The following is a 17,026-nucleotide window of genomic DNA, read 5'->3' on the forward strand; positions in this document are numbered from 1 at the left end:
AAAAGAAATTGGAATGTACAAGATGTATACAAGATATATACAATAAATGGCAAGCCCCTGGAAAGTGTTGCAGAATACAGAAGATCTAGAGGTACAGGTGTTTGGCATGCTCACCTTTAATGGCTGGGGTATTGAGCAAATGGTTGGGGCCTCAGGATAAAGATGCACAAGGCATTGGTGAGACCACACTTGGAGTTCTGGTTGCTTAGCTTTTGGAAAAATATCAATAAGTTGGAAGGTGTACAAGATTTACTAGCATTTCAACAAGACTGGAAGGCTTGAATTACAGGAAGAGATTAGATAGGCTTGGTCTTTATTTGCTTGAGTGTAGGAGGTTGAAAGGTGTCCTTATAGGGATTTATAAAATCATGAAGGACATGAATAAAGTGAAGGTTCATAGTCTATTAAGAGGGACCAACTTATTTACTCAGAGAGTGATCCATCTCTGGAACAAGCTGCCAGAGGAAACTGCAGAAGGAGGCAGAATCACCACATTCAAAGGGCATTTGGACAGATCTGTGGATAGGAAGGGTGTAGAGGAATATGGATTAAAGGAGGTCAAATGGGACTAGTCCAGAATGGGTTGGCATGGATGAATTAGGCTGAAGAGCCGGTTCCTTGCTGTATAACTCTGAGGGAACGTGGCTCTCTGCAGGGATAAAAGAGGCCACAGGTGAGAGTGCCCCCGGGCAAGTGTGCTCAGACGATGGCTCTCTCGCCAGTGATGAGAGGGAGTGCAATGAATGTTCACTGAGACTCTGGAAGAGAAGCAAAAACACAGAAATGCAGGAGGAACTCAGCGACAAATCGGAGGTAGAGACACATGAGGAAAGTTTCGGTCCCGAGCCCTTGAAGAAGGACTGAGTTCCTCCAGCATTGCTGTGATCACAGAGCCTTCACCTCACTGAGAGGGAAGAAGATCCTATCAAAATATTCAAAGGACCATTGAGTCAATGCGGGAAGGTCATCGGGCATCATTGCTCCGGTCATCGATCGGCATTCTGGCTCTGTTCCACGCTGGGAGCAGCCACCAGGGGGAACGCTTCAGTCGAACTGGGAACTTTCGTCCCCGTATTGCGGCGACGGCTCTTTTTGTTTCATCTCTCCGTCCAGTTCACGGCGGAATGGAACTTAGGTTGTGCGGGCTTTCACTTTAAAGTGGGCGTTCAGCGTGGCCGGCATGCTGCAGAAGTGAAGCCGGTCCGGCCTCCCTGCCAGGAAGGTGAGTGAGTGAGGTTCTTGGAAGGAAGTGCAACTCTGAAGACGGATGGATGGATGGAGTGGAAATGTTGCCAGCTCTGGTGGGGATAACCCCTGGTGGGTGGAAGGGGAGAGACGGTGTGGGCGTGCGTGCGATATGATGGAGCTCACCTTCATCATTGCCGGTTATCGTTGGGTGAACTCATTGCTCAAATCAAGATGCGATCCACAGGGGGGAGAGCGGCAAACGAATTGCTCTGGAGAATGATGGGCATGTGTTCAGGTAGAATGGAGTCGCAGTGGAAGATGTGTGCACCGGGGAAACCGCTTCACTGGGGTAATTTGCCCGTATTCCCTCGGCGTCGTAAACAGGAGGGGTAAATTATTAAATAAGCGGAGCCGCCGGCAAGGCAGTTCGGGTCAATTGCTGACCGCTGCGTGCGCAATGTTTCAATGGGTTCGTTTCCCACTGGATCCGCGCTGCAGCAGCCGGGTTCTTTCTGTGCACGGGCTGGAAGGCAAGGGGATGATGGACCACACAAGAGCTGTGTCTGGCCTGGCCTGGCAGCGCGTGCGTGGAAGCGCGCTGCCGCGGCTGGCCGCCCCTCGTGTGAGAGTGGCACGAGCGTCGGGTGGGTGGCCATAAGGGGAGGGAGGGGGGGGGGCGGGGCTCCCGGGCCACGGGCGGTCGAAAGGGGAGGGGACGCCCGCCCGGTCCACGGGCGGCAGGTGGGTGATGAATGCACTGGGGGGCATCGGGTCAAGTGGGAGGAGAATGGGAAAACAAGGGGGGAGGTGAGTGCGGATAGAGGGGAAGGATACGGAGGGGATTCAAGTGAGGGGCGAAGGGGAGTGGAAGGAAGACTGAGGAAAAGAAGAGTGTGTTGGTGGAGGGGATAGGAACTTGTGGGAGGCCGGAATAGGAGGTTTGGAGAGCGTGGGAGAAGGGAGGTGAGGGGAAGAAGAGTTGTTAGATCGTAGCTGCTTCCTTGTGCTGGATTGCATTCTTAATAATTGTTGGGAAGGGTTACATTTTTGACCATTGGTTTATGGGGGGGGGGGGGTGACTGTAATTTCTAGAGACTCGTGAACTGCATTTTCAATAGATGTCTCCTTAGTGGTGCGTCAAGCTCTCTGACAGCAGTTTGTTGAAGGTATCCTACTGGTGAGTGGGTTCTGCCTGGCATTCAGCTCCAAAAGCCTGCTTGTAATATCATTAGTCCTTTGAGGGAAATCCAAAAGGTTCAGAACGTGAATTTGATTTTGTTTTCGGCATGAGTCGAAGACGTATTTCTGCTTTAAATTCTGTTTCAAACCCTGAGTTTTAATGTCCTTGACACCAGTCAAATGACCTGTTTGTTTTGGGTGACAGGTCGTCAAGGACTTGGGTGGGAGGAAAGAAGGGGCATTGATTGGAGAGGAATGCCGGGACGTGCTTGAAGAGACTTGAAGACCAAGAAATGGATACATTTGTTACATATGTTTATGTGTAAATGCAAGGTGTTGGTTTTCATCAAGCTTGTTATACGAGATGTGTGGATATTGGTTTGTATTGTATAATTGTGTACATAATTTTGGCTGGAAAATATTTTCTAAATCTAATTCATTTCAGAATTTTCAAAACCTGTTTGTTTCTCTTCCTTTTGTTCCCACTTCCATGTTTTAAAATAATAGCAAATTTAAATTTGGGAAACCGAGTTTCCCTTTATTTAAAACCGAGATTGGCTTTCACTTAAATAGTCCACAAGAGATTAATCTTTTTAGAGTTAACTGCTTGCAATCGTGTTGGAAAAGAACTGCTGGCATTGTATATGTGTGGTTATATAGTGGTGCCAGTATGCAATTTTCATACACAAAGCTGTTTATCTTTTTCTTTCAATATGACTTTGAAATCAATTCTTAACATTTAATTCTGCCAGTTTTCCAAGTCCAGTCTCTTTGGATCAGGGCGGTTTGACCTTTATTTTGACTGGGTAGAAACAGATATCTTATCAATGGTTTGGAGCTTGTAAATGTTATGAAACAAACCTAGAGGTGACTTACAAATTGTCATTTCACACTTGTTGGCCAAGAAGACTGATAAAGGTACATTAACATAACAAATTCTGTCCAGTTAATCAATATTAATATGTTACTACTAATATCTATAACTGTGTAAATGAATGTTTATGAAATCGCCTACTTCTTCTAAACTCTAATATCAAGAAAGAGGAAAGCAATATTTGAGAGATCACCACCACCTCAGACTTCCCCTCCTAACTGAGAATTTGACATTCCTTTATGGCCACCATTTCCAAATCCCATGGCGCCACTCCCAATGGCTACAGAAGGGCCTTCACCAGAGAGATTACATTGGCTTGACAAGGTGTCTCACCAGTACTACAACCTTGAGGGCATTTGGGAGAGGCCACTGATTTTGCTGGAGATGTACATATTCAAGGAATAAAAACTTGTAAAATGTTTAATAGAGTTGAAAATTCGGCTCATTTCGGTTTTTAACAAGAACTCTGTTTACACTAGATATCTATTTTTATGAACTGTTTGCTCCCCTGCTCTCTATTTGTGACATTGTACACACTGACCCCAGAACTAAATTACTGTACATTTATCATAGGTTTTGCAAATTCATTTCAGTAAGCCTGAATAACAAGAAGTGATTTCATGTTTCAGATCAGAGGAGTTTTCAGATGGGTGCTCTTGATATGGCACCTTCAATCTTTTACTTTGGCTTGGCTTCGCGGACGAAGATTTATGGAGGGGTATGTCCACGTCTGCTGCAGGCTCGTTGGTGACTGACAAGTCCGATGCGGGACAGGCAGGCACGGTTGCAGGGGAAAATTGGTGGGTTGGGTGTTGGGTTTTTCCTCCTTTGTCTTTTGTCAGTGAGGTGGGCTCTGCGGACCTTCAATAGTCCTCAGAGTAAAACATTCCAAGCTGTTTCTTTAGGGTGTCATCAGGCAAAATTTGGTGTTAAACTATAAGGTAATATGTGGGCATGTGGATAAAAAGATTTTAAGGAAGCATCTTACAAGAAGTTCATTAGTACCAGTGCATTTCAAATTGCATAGAGCAAATCCCACTCAGCAATGTAATAATGCCAGCAAATCTGCTTTAGTCATATTTTTGGGATAAATCACTTCTCCAAGTCACATAGATGTACATCAAATTTTAGTGGCTGGAAGCAGAAGCTGAACACAACCTGCTGAAGGAATTCAGTGAGTTGAACTGCATCAGTGGGAGAAAAAAAAGAACAGTCAATATTTCAGAAAGAGATGTCCGTGGGTCTTTTGGATTCAGAAAATGCTGGAGCTAATGAAATGTCTCAAACCTGAAATGTTAACTTTTTTCATTCCACAATTGTAGAGATCTTTCAGCATTTTCTGTTATTATTTCTGAATTTTAATTTATTCTGCAGATTTTTAAATAAAGTGTATTTTGCATTCATCTAAGGAAGCAAACAGGGATTCTCTTTAAAATTTCACCCTGAAAAAAGGGGGGGGGGGGGGACGCTTTGTGCTACACTAGTTCGTCGCCTACGTGCTTTCTCTTGAGCTTCTGCACATTGATCTGAGACCTTGTAACTCTAAATTAAGAATGCTAGCCAGTAAACAATGGCTGAGTCTGCCAATTTTTTTGGCAGCTTGGGTTGTATCTATGGAGAAAGAAACAGGCAACATTTCAGATCAAGAACCCTTCATCAGAACTTGGAAGGGGGTGGTGGGGGGAAATAGAAATAAAATGAGTTTGAAGTTACAGAGGGTGCTGAGGGATGGAAAAATGAAAGGGAAGTCTGTGATAGGTATAAACCGAGAGATATGAATGACATGTCAACTGGTAGTACTAAATGATAGTGTGATAATGTTGGAGAGTACAAAAAGCTGTGTCTGGAGTTGGTGTAGATCATAAGTGAATGAAATCTGAAATATTAGGAGAGCAGAAAGAGGAAAAGAAAATGCTGGAGGAGGACCAAGTGAGATTAGGTTGGGGAAATGGAATGACAGGACATGGGGAGGCAGGGTTCTCCCTGTCAGGTAGAATGAATATGTTCTGCAAAACATTAATCAAATCTGCTTCTGCTTTCTCCCCTGTAGAGCAGACAGTGCAAGAGCACTGAATGCAATTCACTGAATTCGGAGAGGTGCGTATGATTTGTTGTTTCACCGGGGAGGAGTGTTTGAGTTGTTACATGGGAAGATGCAGTAGGGTCACAGGTAATGAGTTGAAGAAATTGCCCAGAATGCTTCCTGTGGCACAATTTCTTAAAAATGCTGAAATGGAATAGAAAGAAAGAGGGATTTTATGGTGTTGTCTTGTTGGCGCAATCAAAAATTATCCAAGATGATCTGTTGAATGTTGAGGCTGGTGAGGTGGGAGATGATGACAAAATGGATCCTATTTGTGTGGGAGGAGAACCAGTGAGAGCAGAAGTGAGGAATGAAGCAGATGTAGTTAAGAGCAAGGTTCAGCACAGTGAGGAGGGCAATAAATATCGGAAGCAATGGTGTTAAAGAAGTTTTCGTCAGAACAACTGCAATTGCTGAGGAACCTGGGGCGTGGAGCAGTGTCGATGTGAACAGCAGTATGGGAGGAGCTATGTTCAGGATAGCTGTAGGAGTTTGTATTGTGAAAGTTTAAACATGAGATGGATGGGTGAAGATGGACTGGACAATGGACAGATGAAGGGGAGTGCTGGTTGAAACTGACAGTGAAGGTCCTGAAACTGGAGTCTCATTTAAGAGCAAGGAACAGTAGTAATGAAATAATAAAAAAAGGTGAGAGGTTCTAAATATTCCACAAAGAGTCTCATGAAACTGGGCCTCAAGTGTGTTCCCAGGAGCTAAATCTTTGAGAGAAAGTTAATGAAGGAAACTGATGTGTAAACATTGAAGCAGGAAAGTGGTGAGAGGTGGTTTAGGGTGAGAATTCTAGACCCTAGGGTTTGTGCATTGAAGGCAGTGGTGGAGTGATTCAAAATCAGGGATGACCATGAGGCAGGGAGAGCTGCATGGAGGTGTGGCATAGTTGAAAGGGTGTGCAAAGATGAAATGAGGCTGAAGCTCTAGAATTTTGTCATGGGAGCCATTGATCTGAGGGAAAGCCAACTCGAGTCCAGGTTTCTGAATCAATCAGAATGAATGTTGTCGTGCAGCAATTTACATGCTCACAGATGGAACATCATTCTGGGATGACGCGGACGGGAGGGAAACAGTTAAAGATAAATTTCACGAGTACTGAGTAAATATTGCTTAACTGAGCATGCTGGTTAACATGGTTAAAAATGTTTGCATGCTGTGGTGCTGGTTGTTCCATGTGAAGGTGACAGGGTTACATCATGAGGTTTATGCATGTAACCAATAAAAATATGAAATGGATCTTGGGCCAATTAAGCTCAATTCATTCATTTCGTGCAGCTTTCTTTGGATGATCGACATTAACTCACCCAAAAATGGGTCCCTCTAAATGTTGGGTATTCTTGTTTAAATTGACCCAAAAAGAGCCCCTTATTTATTCCTATAATATTTGTACGTTAAATTTGGTGTATTAACTGATCTTTTAACCTGTCAATGTAACACCTAGTTTTGTATTCATTTTGATTCTGAAATGTTCGTGCAGAGCCTGCTAAATACTTGTTTGTTTAAATTTGTACCTATGATTTGCATAGACATTAGTCAATTTTGAATTTATTGAAATAGAATCTTTAAAGCTCCAAGCCAATTCATCTGGTACATTTTAACTCCACCACTGCTGAAATGGTAAACAGGTTTGTGATTATAAAGCTCTCTTGTCAAATTCCTTTATTATTTTTGAAATATTGGACTCTAATTTCATGGATAACGCAAGATTATCACTGCTAAACTCTTGATTTTAGGAAGTCAAATATTCTCTTATTTAAAAAAGAGGAATCCATGATTAATTTTCCATTTATATTTGAGAGAGAGGGATCAAGAAAATGCATATTTTAATTTCAAATCTGACGTTATTTTTAATTTGTATTAATGATTAGAAGAATTTACTTCTAAAATCAAAATTGCATAAGATGCTGGATATTTTGGGGAAATTTATAAAATGGGAATATGTTTCAACCCTCAGTGGGTAAGGCAATGAATCTGCAGAAAGGAATAGAGTTAATGCTTTAGATCATTGGCTGGATTAGAACAAGGATATTAGAAAACAATTTATTCCACTGGCTCTGGTTTCTTCCCTAGTTGTTCTGGCGTAGGAGGATGTATGTTAATTTGTCATTATAAATTTCCTCTTGTGGTTAGGGTGGTAAAATCTCGGGGCAAATTGATGGGATGTGAGGGAGAATAGGTTAAAGAGAAAATTAGAGGAGAATGGGATTGACCTTTTGAGATGATAGATTGATGAACCAAATGATTCATAAGGAAATTTGGAAAGTGGTTAACAGCTGATGAAAATAATTTTAGTGTCTGAGCCTGAATGGGCAAGTGTGAGCTCCCTCTCCAGTTTAGTTGTATTACATCCAGAGTTTATTGTAACCTCCAATCAATTCCACCATTTCCATCTCTTTATCTACTTTGCACTTTTTATGCTGTACAGTTCCATGGTAAATATTTGTCCTTTCACCCTTCCTGTTTCATCTATTCATAATTAGCCCTTCCCCAGTTAAGAACTTTATCCACTGATCTTGAGTATTTATTGTCTTTTTTAACATTATTGGTTTTATATTATAGTTTTTCTAATGTACCTGTTCAGCTGTGGTAAGGAAAAATTTCAGGTTAATTATGGTGAAGGATCGATCTGGGCCTAAGGTTGAGATTCTTGATTGGAGCAAGGCTAATTTTGAGGAGATGCGAAAGGATTTAAAGGTGTGGATTGGGATAATTTATTTTCTGGGAAAGATGGAACAGATAAATGGAGGATAGTCAAAGGGGAAATTTTGAGAGTACAGAGTTGGTATGTCCCTGCGAGGATTAAAGGAAAGGTTAGAAAATATAGGGAGCCATGGTTTTCAAGGGATATTGGGAATTTGGTTCAGAGGAAGAGGGAAATGCACAGTAGGTATAGACAGCAGAGTGCTTGAGAAATATAAAGAGTGTGTAGTGGCCTATCTGACGGCACTACCTTACGCAAGTGGCAATAAATGACACTGGAGACAGTATAGTCTTAATTGTGCTTAACCACAGCTTTTATAGTTCCCTCTGCGCGTTTCACGCTGAGCCTTCTGGGATGCGGTAGTGACATCACTTTCCACCCTCGGGCGTCGGATGCCATAAAAAGCACGGGCTCTTATTCGTGCACTTTTCCTAATTGCTGGTGCCTGGCTTGTAGCTGGAGAACTGGGACATCGTTGGAGGGTCTGCGCTCTGGTAATGCGCTTGCTAAACTGCTGTGGCTGCATGTGATTCTGTTGTTCACGTGGGGCTCCCGCTACACCACCCTCCCCCAGAATCGTGGCTGCCAGACGCAGGTTTCTGCTGGTAGTTCAGCCTGGGGCGTCCTCTGGGACGTTTCAGTGGTGACAAGACCGGTCTTGAAAGGTCAGTGTTTGCCGGTTTCAGTCGTTCAATTGTGAACATGCACTCTTGGTCGCCTACACCCAATGTAAATACTACACCTTCTCGCCTGATTGCCCTAAAGGGCCCCTCATATGGACATTGAAATGCTGAGCCTTTCTGACTTTTCCTAACCGTCACGAATTCCGCAGTCAGTAGGTTGTGTGACACCTGATGTTTGGAGCTCCCTTGAAAAACCTTGGGATAGAGTTGTTTTGCCCTGTTGCTATGTCTCACAACACGTAAAATATCCAAGTCAGCTGTCTGATTTATGTCACTACCGAAATGTATGTATGTCACCTGGAACAGATAGTGGAGTTCCATAGATCATCTCAGCAGTCGAAACTGGCAATCCTTCCTTTGATGCTGTACGTATTGCCAATAGCACCCACAGTAATTCGTCCATCCAGTTCGGCCCCTGCATTCTCGCCTTAAGTGCCGACTTTAAATGCCTATGGAATCTTTCCACCAGTCCATTTGACTGAGGATGATAGGCTGTTGTGTGGTGTAATTTACTTCCACAGAAGTTTGAAATCTGTGTCCACAGGTGGGACGTAAACTGCGTACCTCTATCTGAAGTGATGTGACTAGGTACACCAAATTGTGCAACCCAATTATAAATAAAGGTCCGTGCAAACGTCTCCATGTCTGCTGCCTGGATAGGGATTGATTCCGGTCAACAACTAAAACAGTCAACAACAGTAAATAAATATCTCATCCCCTGACAGACCGGCAAAGGTCCAACTACATCCACGTGGATATGCTGAAATTTTGCATCCATTGTGGAGAATCTTTCAGGCAGTACACGCGTGTGTCTGTGAATTTTAGCCTTTTGGCACTGAAGGCAAGTTTTGGCCCACAGACTGTGCCACACAAAACAATTTGACACTAGTTTAACGGAAGATCTAATGGGAGGATGCGAAAGATTATGTATATCATCGAAGATCTTCCTGCGCCAGCTAACTGGTAGAATGGGTCTAGGGTGTCCTGTGGAAATGTCGCAAAGGAGTGTGGGACCGCTTGCCTCAATAGTGATTTCCTCAACCTGGAGACTTGTAACGGCGGTTTTGTAGGCTTGTACCTCCTCATCCCGCTGCTGGTCTTTCACCAACTGTGCTGTGTCGATTCCACCTTGGATTGCAGAGACAGTTTGTCTCGATAGGGCATCTGCCACCGGATTGGAAAAACTGGCAACATACCGAATGTTAGTAGTGAACTCAGAGATGAATGACAATTGGCGTTGCTGCCTCGCAGGCCACGGGTCAGATATCATACTCGTGGCCTGTACGAAGGGTTTATGATCAGTAAAGGCCGTAAACACTTGACCCTCCAGCATGTATCTGAAATGGCATATCTCCAAATGCAACGACAGAAATTCTTGGTCGAATGTGCTATATCTCACCTCTATAGGTTGAAGATGTCTGCTATAAAATGCAAATGGCACCCATTGTCCTTTTACGTGTTGTTGCAACACTACCAATCGCATGGTCGGATGCATCTGTAGTTAGCGAGAGGGGCACTTCGTGATCTGGGTGGGCAAGACTTGCCGCAGATGCCAAAGAATCCTTGGTTCTTTCAAAAGTCATCCCTCATCCCAATGCAATATATTTGATCTTTTTTTTATTTAATAGGGCAAAAAGTGGGCGCATCAAGCCTGCTGCTCCTCTAAAGAATCGATGGTAAAAGGTAACCATTCCTGTGAATTGTTGCAAGTCATTCCAAGTAAGAAGCCGGGGAAAATTGCATATGGCAACCACTTTGTCCGGCAACGGTATAGTCCCAGTACGAGAAATCCTGTAGCCAAGAAAATCAATTACAGCTGTACTGAATTGGCATTTTGCAGGGTTGACTGAAAGGCCAAAATCCTGTAATCTAGCGAACAGGAGACTGAGGTGTTGTTTATGTGATTCCTCATTGGGGCTCGCTTTGAGGATGTCATCCAAATATACGAAGATTCCTTCTAAGTCCCTAGTGACAAGGTCCATCAATCTTTGATATGTCTGGGCTGCGTTCTTCAAACCAAATGGCATTCTGATAAATTCAAAGAGACCAAAGGGGGTTATAATAGTCGTCTTTGGAACATCCTCAGGGTGAACTGGAATCTGATAGCAGCCCTTTACTAAATCTACTTTGGAAAATATAGTAGCGTTAGCCAACTGTGCTGAGAAATCCTGAATATGAGGGATTGGATAGTGGTCGGGAATGATTATAATCGTTTAACTGCCTGTAGTCCCCACATGGTCGCCAACCACTCCAGCTTTTAGGCACCATGTGAAGGGGTGAAGCCCATGGACCTTTGGACCTGCATACCACCCCTAATTCCTCCATTACTGCGAATTCTGCTCTTGCAATTGTAAGCTTGTCTTTTGGAAGCCTTCAAGCCCGAGCATAAACAGGTGGACCAGTTGTATCAATATAATATACACCGTGCCGCGGCTTATTATCCTGAAAATAGTCGTCAACAGTCCTGGGAACTCTTTAAGTATCGAGGAGCATGCATTCTGCTGAATCACCTGAACTCTTACCAGTTGGAAAGAAGGACGCATTCTTTTAAGGGGCAAACTTTGGAAGTTAGCTGTGTTTATCAGACAGCATTTATGTATATCAACTAGGAGACCATGCTCTCAAAAAATCCACGCCTAACAGGGGAAAACCTACTGAGACCACCATGCATTTCCAGTAGAATACCGATGAACCCGTATGTATCGTGACCTTCCTCATTCCGAAAGTAGGAATCGTGGTACCATTAACTGCTGTGCCAACTCAGTTACTTTGTGCCAACTCAAACTGTCTCGGGGGAACAATACTGAACTCAACCCCCGTATCTATCAAGTAATCGACCCTCGAAATCACATCATGTAAATACCGAGGCCACTAATGGTGGTTGGCAGATCCGTTTCCCTGACCTGGTGGTAGACCTGGGTAAGTGCAAGGACTCTTACATCTATAGGCAGAGCGACCCCATCGGCGAAGATAAAAACAGTATCCAGAACTCTTGTTTCCTTGATCAGGACGTCACTATACTGCCGCATAAGCCGGTGGTCTTGGTGTTTAGGGGGGCTCGGACAACTCAGCCACACAGATGGGCTGCACCTACATTCTGTTAGCCTGTGGAAGGCCATAAAGTCGGTCGGCTTCTCTTGCTGCCAAATACGGCTCTTCAAAACTCCTGTGCGCTACTCCCGTGGCCACATGCACTGGTAGTTTCGATTAAAAGCAGTGCCTCAAAAAGTATGGCCTGCGGCTAGTGATACCAGCTCTTGCATTAACTGGGATGGACTACAGTCCCCCCAGTTCTTGCATATTCAAAATCCTTAAAGCTCATTCATGACGAGAAAGCTCAAATATTTCCAGCAAAAAATTCTGGAATTTAGTGTACTTCTGGTCCACTGGCGGGTTATTGATGAATGAACTCACCCTTGCTGCGGTCGTAGTGTTTAATGCACTCACAACATGCCAATATCTCGTGTCCTCAGATGTAATGTTCTGAAGCACAAATTGAGCTTCGGCCAACTTCAGGCAGCTACATGGCTGATCCAACCAGACTGGAGGCAGGCGAACTGCTACTGCTTTAATCACCACTGGTGCTGCAGCCAGCGAGGCCACATCGACCTATAACTTCGAAGTCATTGGTTGCTCATCCGTGCCAGACATGTGGGACTCAGTGTAGTTGAGGCCCGTCGGGGTCACCAAATTATGTAGTGGCCTATCTGATGGCACTACCTTATGCAAGTGGCAATAAATGACACTGGAGACAGTATAGTCAGGAATCAGTACCTTTATTGTGCTTAACCACAGCTTTTATAGTTCCCTCTGTGCGTTTCATGCTGAGCCTTCTGGGATGCGGTAGTGACGTCACTTTCCAGCCTCGGATGCCATAAAAAGCGCGGGCTCTTATTCGTGCACTTTTCCTAATTGCTGGGGCCTGGCTTGTAGCTGGAGGACTGGGACATTGTTGGAGGCGATGAGCTCTGGTAATGCGCTTGCTAAATTGCTGTGGCTGCGTGTGATTTTGTTGTTCGCGTGGGGCTCCCGCTACAAATGTAAAAAAAATCTTAAGAAAGAAATTAGAAAGGCTAAAAGGAGATATGAGGCTGCTTTAGTAGGCAAGGTTAAAAAAAATTCAAAGGATTTTTACAGGTACGTTAAAAGTAAAAGAATAGCGAGGGATAAAATTGGGCCCCTGAGAATCAGAGGGGTAGGGTATGTGAGGAGTCAGAAAAGCTGGGGGAAATTTTAAATGAGTTTTTTTCTTCATTATTCTCAAAGGAATATTGAGTCAGGTGAAGTCAGGAAAACTGATAGTGAGGTCATGGTAAATATACAGATTAATTAGAGTAAACATGCATAAATCTCCATGTCCTGACAAGATATTGTGTAGGACCTTGAGGGAGGTTAGACTACAAATAGCGGGGGCTCTAACAGAAATAAAATGTCATTAGCCATGAGGAAGGTGCCGGAGGATGGGAGGGTTGCTCATGTTGTTCCACTGTTTAAAAAAGGCTCTAAAAGTAAACCTGGTAATTATAGGCCCGTGAGTCTGACATCACAAGTATATTAATCAAGAGTGTTCTTAGAGATGGTCTATACAATTATTTGGATAGACAGGGATTGCTTAGGAGCAGTCAACATGGGTTTGTGCTGGTTGATGATGTTTAACAAATCTTGTGGAGTTTTACGAGGAGGTTACTAAAAAGGTTAATGAGGGAAAGGCTGTGGCTGTTGTCTATATGGACTTTAGTAAGGCCTTTGACAAGGTTCCACAGCAGGGGTTAGCTAGGAAGGTTCAATCATTGAGTATTAATGTCGGAAGTAGTGAAATGGATTCAACAATGTTTGGATGGGAGATGCCAGGGAGTAGTGGTATAAAATTGTTTGTAAAATTGGAGGCTGGTGACTCGTGGAGTGCCTCAGGGATCAGTACTGGATCCGTTGTTGTTTGTCAAATATGTATTAATGATCTGAATGATAGGGTGGTAAATTGGATTTGTAAGTACGCAGATGACACTAAGATTGGTAATGTTATGGACAGTGAAGAAGGTTTCCAATCATTACTAACACCCTTTTTCAGCAGAGAGACAGCCTGAAGACTACCTGGATGCATCCCCGATCCAAACACTGGCACCTCCTGGACTACGTTCTGATGCGAGGAAGAGACAAATGAGATGTGCTCCACACCAGGGTCATGCCCAGCGCGGAATGCCACACTGACCACCGGCTTGTTCGCTGCAAGCTCAACCTTCACTTCAAGCCAAAGTTCAAGAACAGTGGAGCCCCCAGAAAGAGGTTCAATGTTGGAAACTTGCAGTCAGACGTAGTGAGAGGAAACTTCCAGGCAAACCTCCAAGCAAAGCTTGAGGATGCAAACTGCCTCACGGACACGTCTCCTGAAACCCTCTGGGATCAGCTGAAAACAGCCATACTGCAATCCACTGAAGAGGTACTGGGCTTCTCCTCCAGGAAAAACAAGTACTGGTTTGACGAAAACAACCAGGAAATCCAGGAGCTGCTGGCAAAGAAGCGATCTGCCCACCAGGCTCACCTTGCAAAGCCTTCCTGGCCAGAGAAAAAACGAGCCTTCTGTCTCGCATGCAGCCATCTTCAGCGCAAATCCAGGAGATCCAAAATGAGTGGTGGACTAGCCTCGCCAAACGAACCCAGCTTAGCGCCGACATTGGCGACTTCAGGGGTTTTTATGAGACACTAAAGGCTGTGTACGGCCCCTCACCCCAAGTCCAAAGCCCTCTGTGCAGCTCAGATGGCGAAATCCTCTTCAGCGACAAGATCTCCATCCTCAATCGATGGTCAGAACACTTCCAATCCCTTTTCAGTGCCAACTGCTCAGTCCGAGAATCCGCAATTGAATTTTCTTCCAAAAAGATTGTATATGTATACATGACCAAACAGCATGAAAAAAAGTTCCAACTGAATTACCACATCTAAAACACAAATCTGATTTTTCAGGTGTTGAGTATAATTGATGTAAAAAATTATAGTTAATCATTGCATAACATCCATTTATCAATCTAGTTACACTATCATAACAGATATCTAACCAATCATCCTCGGAAAAAATAAAACCAGTATCCGAGTAAATTCAAGTTAATGAAAAATTAAAAACGGGTGTCAGTAATTATCTCAAAGATATCAGATGATTATGGGGGTGGGGAAGAGGGAAGAATATTTCTAGTTCATTCACATCTTCTAGCAGGAAATTTATGTCCTTGCCCATCTGACCTGACCCACTCTCTCCAAGCTGTACTCTGGAATTCTTCAGTTCAGGACCATTTTGGAATGGGCAATAAATGCTGCCCTAGCCAAATGATTTCCCAAGAGCCAAATATCTTAAAGGTAAAAGAATAAATCCCAGGCCGATTCATTGGAATGTTATCAGAGAAAATGCCTGGAAGAGGGGAATGAGGATGCAAAGCCCAAAATCATTTTAGTTGGTCTTTTTGTGTGCCTTTAATTCTGTAGCACTGCTGCAGCTGCAGAATATTTTGACAGGTTAAACCTACAGCAGTCAGTCAAGTTGCCAGGCAACAATTTGTGCAATGTTTTCTCCATCATTGGTTATGATACTAGGTAACAGGGGTCAGAAGCATTGGCTTTTCCAGTCTTGTGTAATTTAATCAAGAGATTTAGTGTTTTGCTTTTCTCTCCACTGCTATTGTGATGGATAATTTTTCAACCGTTTCTCCTGATTAAATTATTAGTTTGTAGGATTCCATTTTTATAATTGGAAAACAATGAATGTGTATGATTCCTCACAGACACTAGTTTGAGCCTGAAGATTTATTAGCACCAAAATCCTTTATTCAATCCAAGTTGGTTAAAAGGCCAGTCGAGAATGTAAAATGTCAACATGTTGCAGGAGAAGAAATGCAAAAATTTTTGGTGATCCTTTCCCCTACTTCGAGGCTTTTCAGTTGTCTGTAGCAATATTTGAAAAGCTTTGAAATGTAAGAGACGTGGAAATTTTGTGAACCATCTGTTTCTATGTTCAGCAAGCCAATAGTGATGGAATAGACTGTCTTCATAAGTTGGAGGTTAAATTGTGGGGGAAAATTACTGTTCCTTCTTGAGTTCCACAGAATAATATCTGGGAAGTTGATAGGTTTAATTCTGTCTCTGATTCCTACATCTCTCCATGTCTCGATTGGTTTCCCAAGAACATTGAAAGCCAAGGTGTCTTCAGCACATATCTAATGTGGTCTGAGCATCCTGTTCATTTTGGGAATTGGTTAATGGAGATAAAGATCCAGAGGGAAGCTGAATGTGACCAAGGTTGCTCTTGTTCATGTGGCTTGAGGCAACTTCAAAAACCAGGATCTATGCAATTAACCGAACCGGTAGCATGCACTTTGAAGCTGTACAATATGGCACAGTTCCTCTTTTAATTTTGGAAGAGTTCTGCAAAACCTAATTTGACTTTTGAATTTGTGAAGTAAGTTTGTTCAAGAGCATGAATAAATTAGGGAAATTAAATTATTGAATGGCATCCATATTCTCTCTCAAAAGAGGGTTTTTGTTTAACAAATCTACTTCATTATGTAGGTTTATAACTAAAGCCAACAAGTCTAAGACTCTTCAAAAAGCATGGAGATAAGAGATACAGCACAAAAATGTCCTTTCAGCCCAACATCTAATCTGATCATCAACCACTCAAATATATATATATGATATAGATATTCTGGATTAGGGTGAAAGGTGGGAAGATTAAAAAGATGTTGGTGTGAATTTTACTGATGTCAATTGAGGAATAAATATTGGCCAGGCCATCAGGTACCTTGGTATTTTTTTTACATATATCATTGGGAAAATGGCTCTCTTGACAGTACGACATTGAAAGAGTAGAGTAGTTGCACCTCTGGTTTTTGTGCTTTGTTCTTCGGAACGGATCCTGAACCCAAAACCTCTGAATTTGAGGTTTGTGAGTGCTGCTGTGATCAGCATAGTGGGAAAGGTCTACAATCTTTGGATCCTGGTGTGGGTTGTTGCATTGTGTTGGAGTTTTTTTTTGTCTGTCATTGAAACTTATTGCAAATGACTAGTATCCTGAAGCCCAATGAACAATTGACCAGAGCCCCTTGCGGGCTCTGAAGTTTGTTCCCTTTAGAAGTTCTTGTGTCTCACAACAAAGTCACATCAACCCACACCAAACATATCCTGGGAGAAACAAAATTTGGGTTCAGATTTTGGAGTGAGAATCTTTTTTAAATTTTGCTTAAATATTTGCAGTGGTAGTTATTTGTAATTGTAGTCTTTTTCTAATGGTTCTCTTTTTTTTTTCTGTTCTGCCTGCATCT

General features: G+C 43.0%; 1 protein-coding gene across 13 annotated transcripts in view; it reads left to right on the forward strand.

The window, feature by feature from the left end:
- The first annotated feature begins 1,074 nt into the window (after window positions 1-1,074).
- pip5k1ba (phosphatidylinositol-4-phosphate 5-kinase, type I, beta a) overlaps window positions 1,075-17,026 on the forward strand; it is a 200,238-nt gene continuing 184,286 nt past the window's right edge. For all 13 annotated transcript variants that reach the window (XM_069922227.1, XM_069922219.1, XM_069922100.1 and 10 more), the window contains exon 1: window positions 1,075-1,222. The gene's annotated coding sequence lies outside the window, so the exon portion shown is untranslated. The remainder of the gene's footprint in view (window positions 1,223-17,026) is intronic.

This window comes from Narcine bancroftii, chromosome 1 (genome assembly GCF_036971445.1).
Source record: "Narcine bancroftii isolate sNarBan1 chromosome 1, sNarBan1.hap1, whole genome shotgun sequence".
NCBI classification, from domain to species: domain Eukaryota; kingdom Metazoa; phylum Chordata; class Chondrichthyes; order Torpediniformes; family Narcinidae; genus Narcine; species Narcine bancroftii.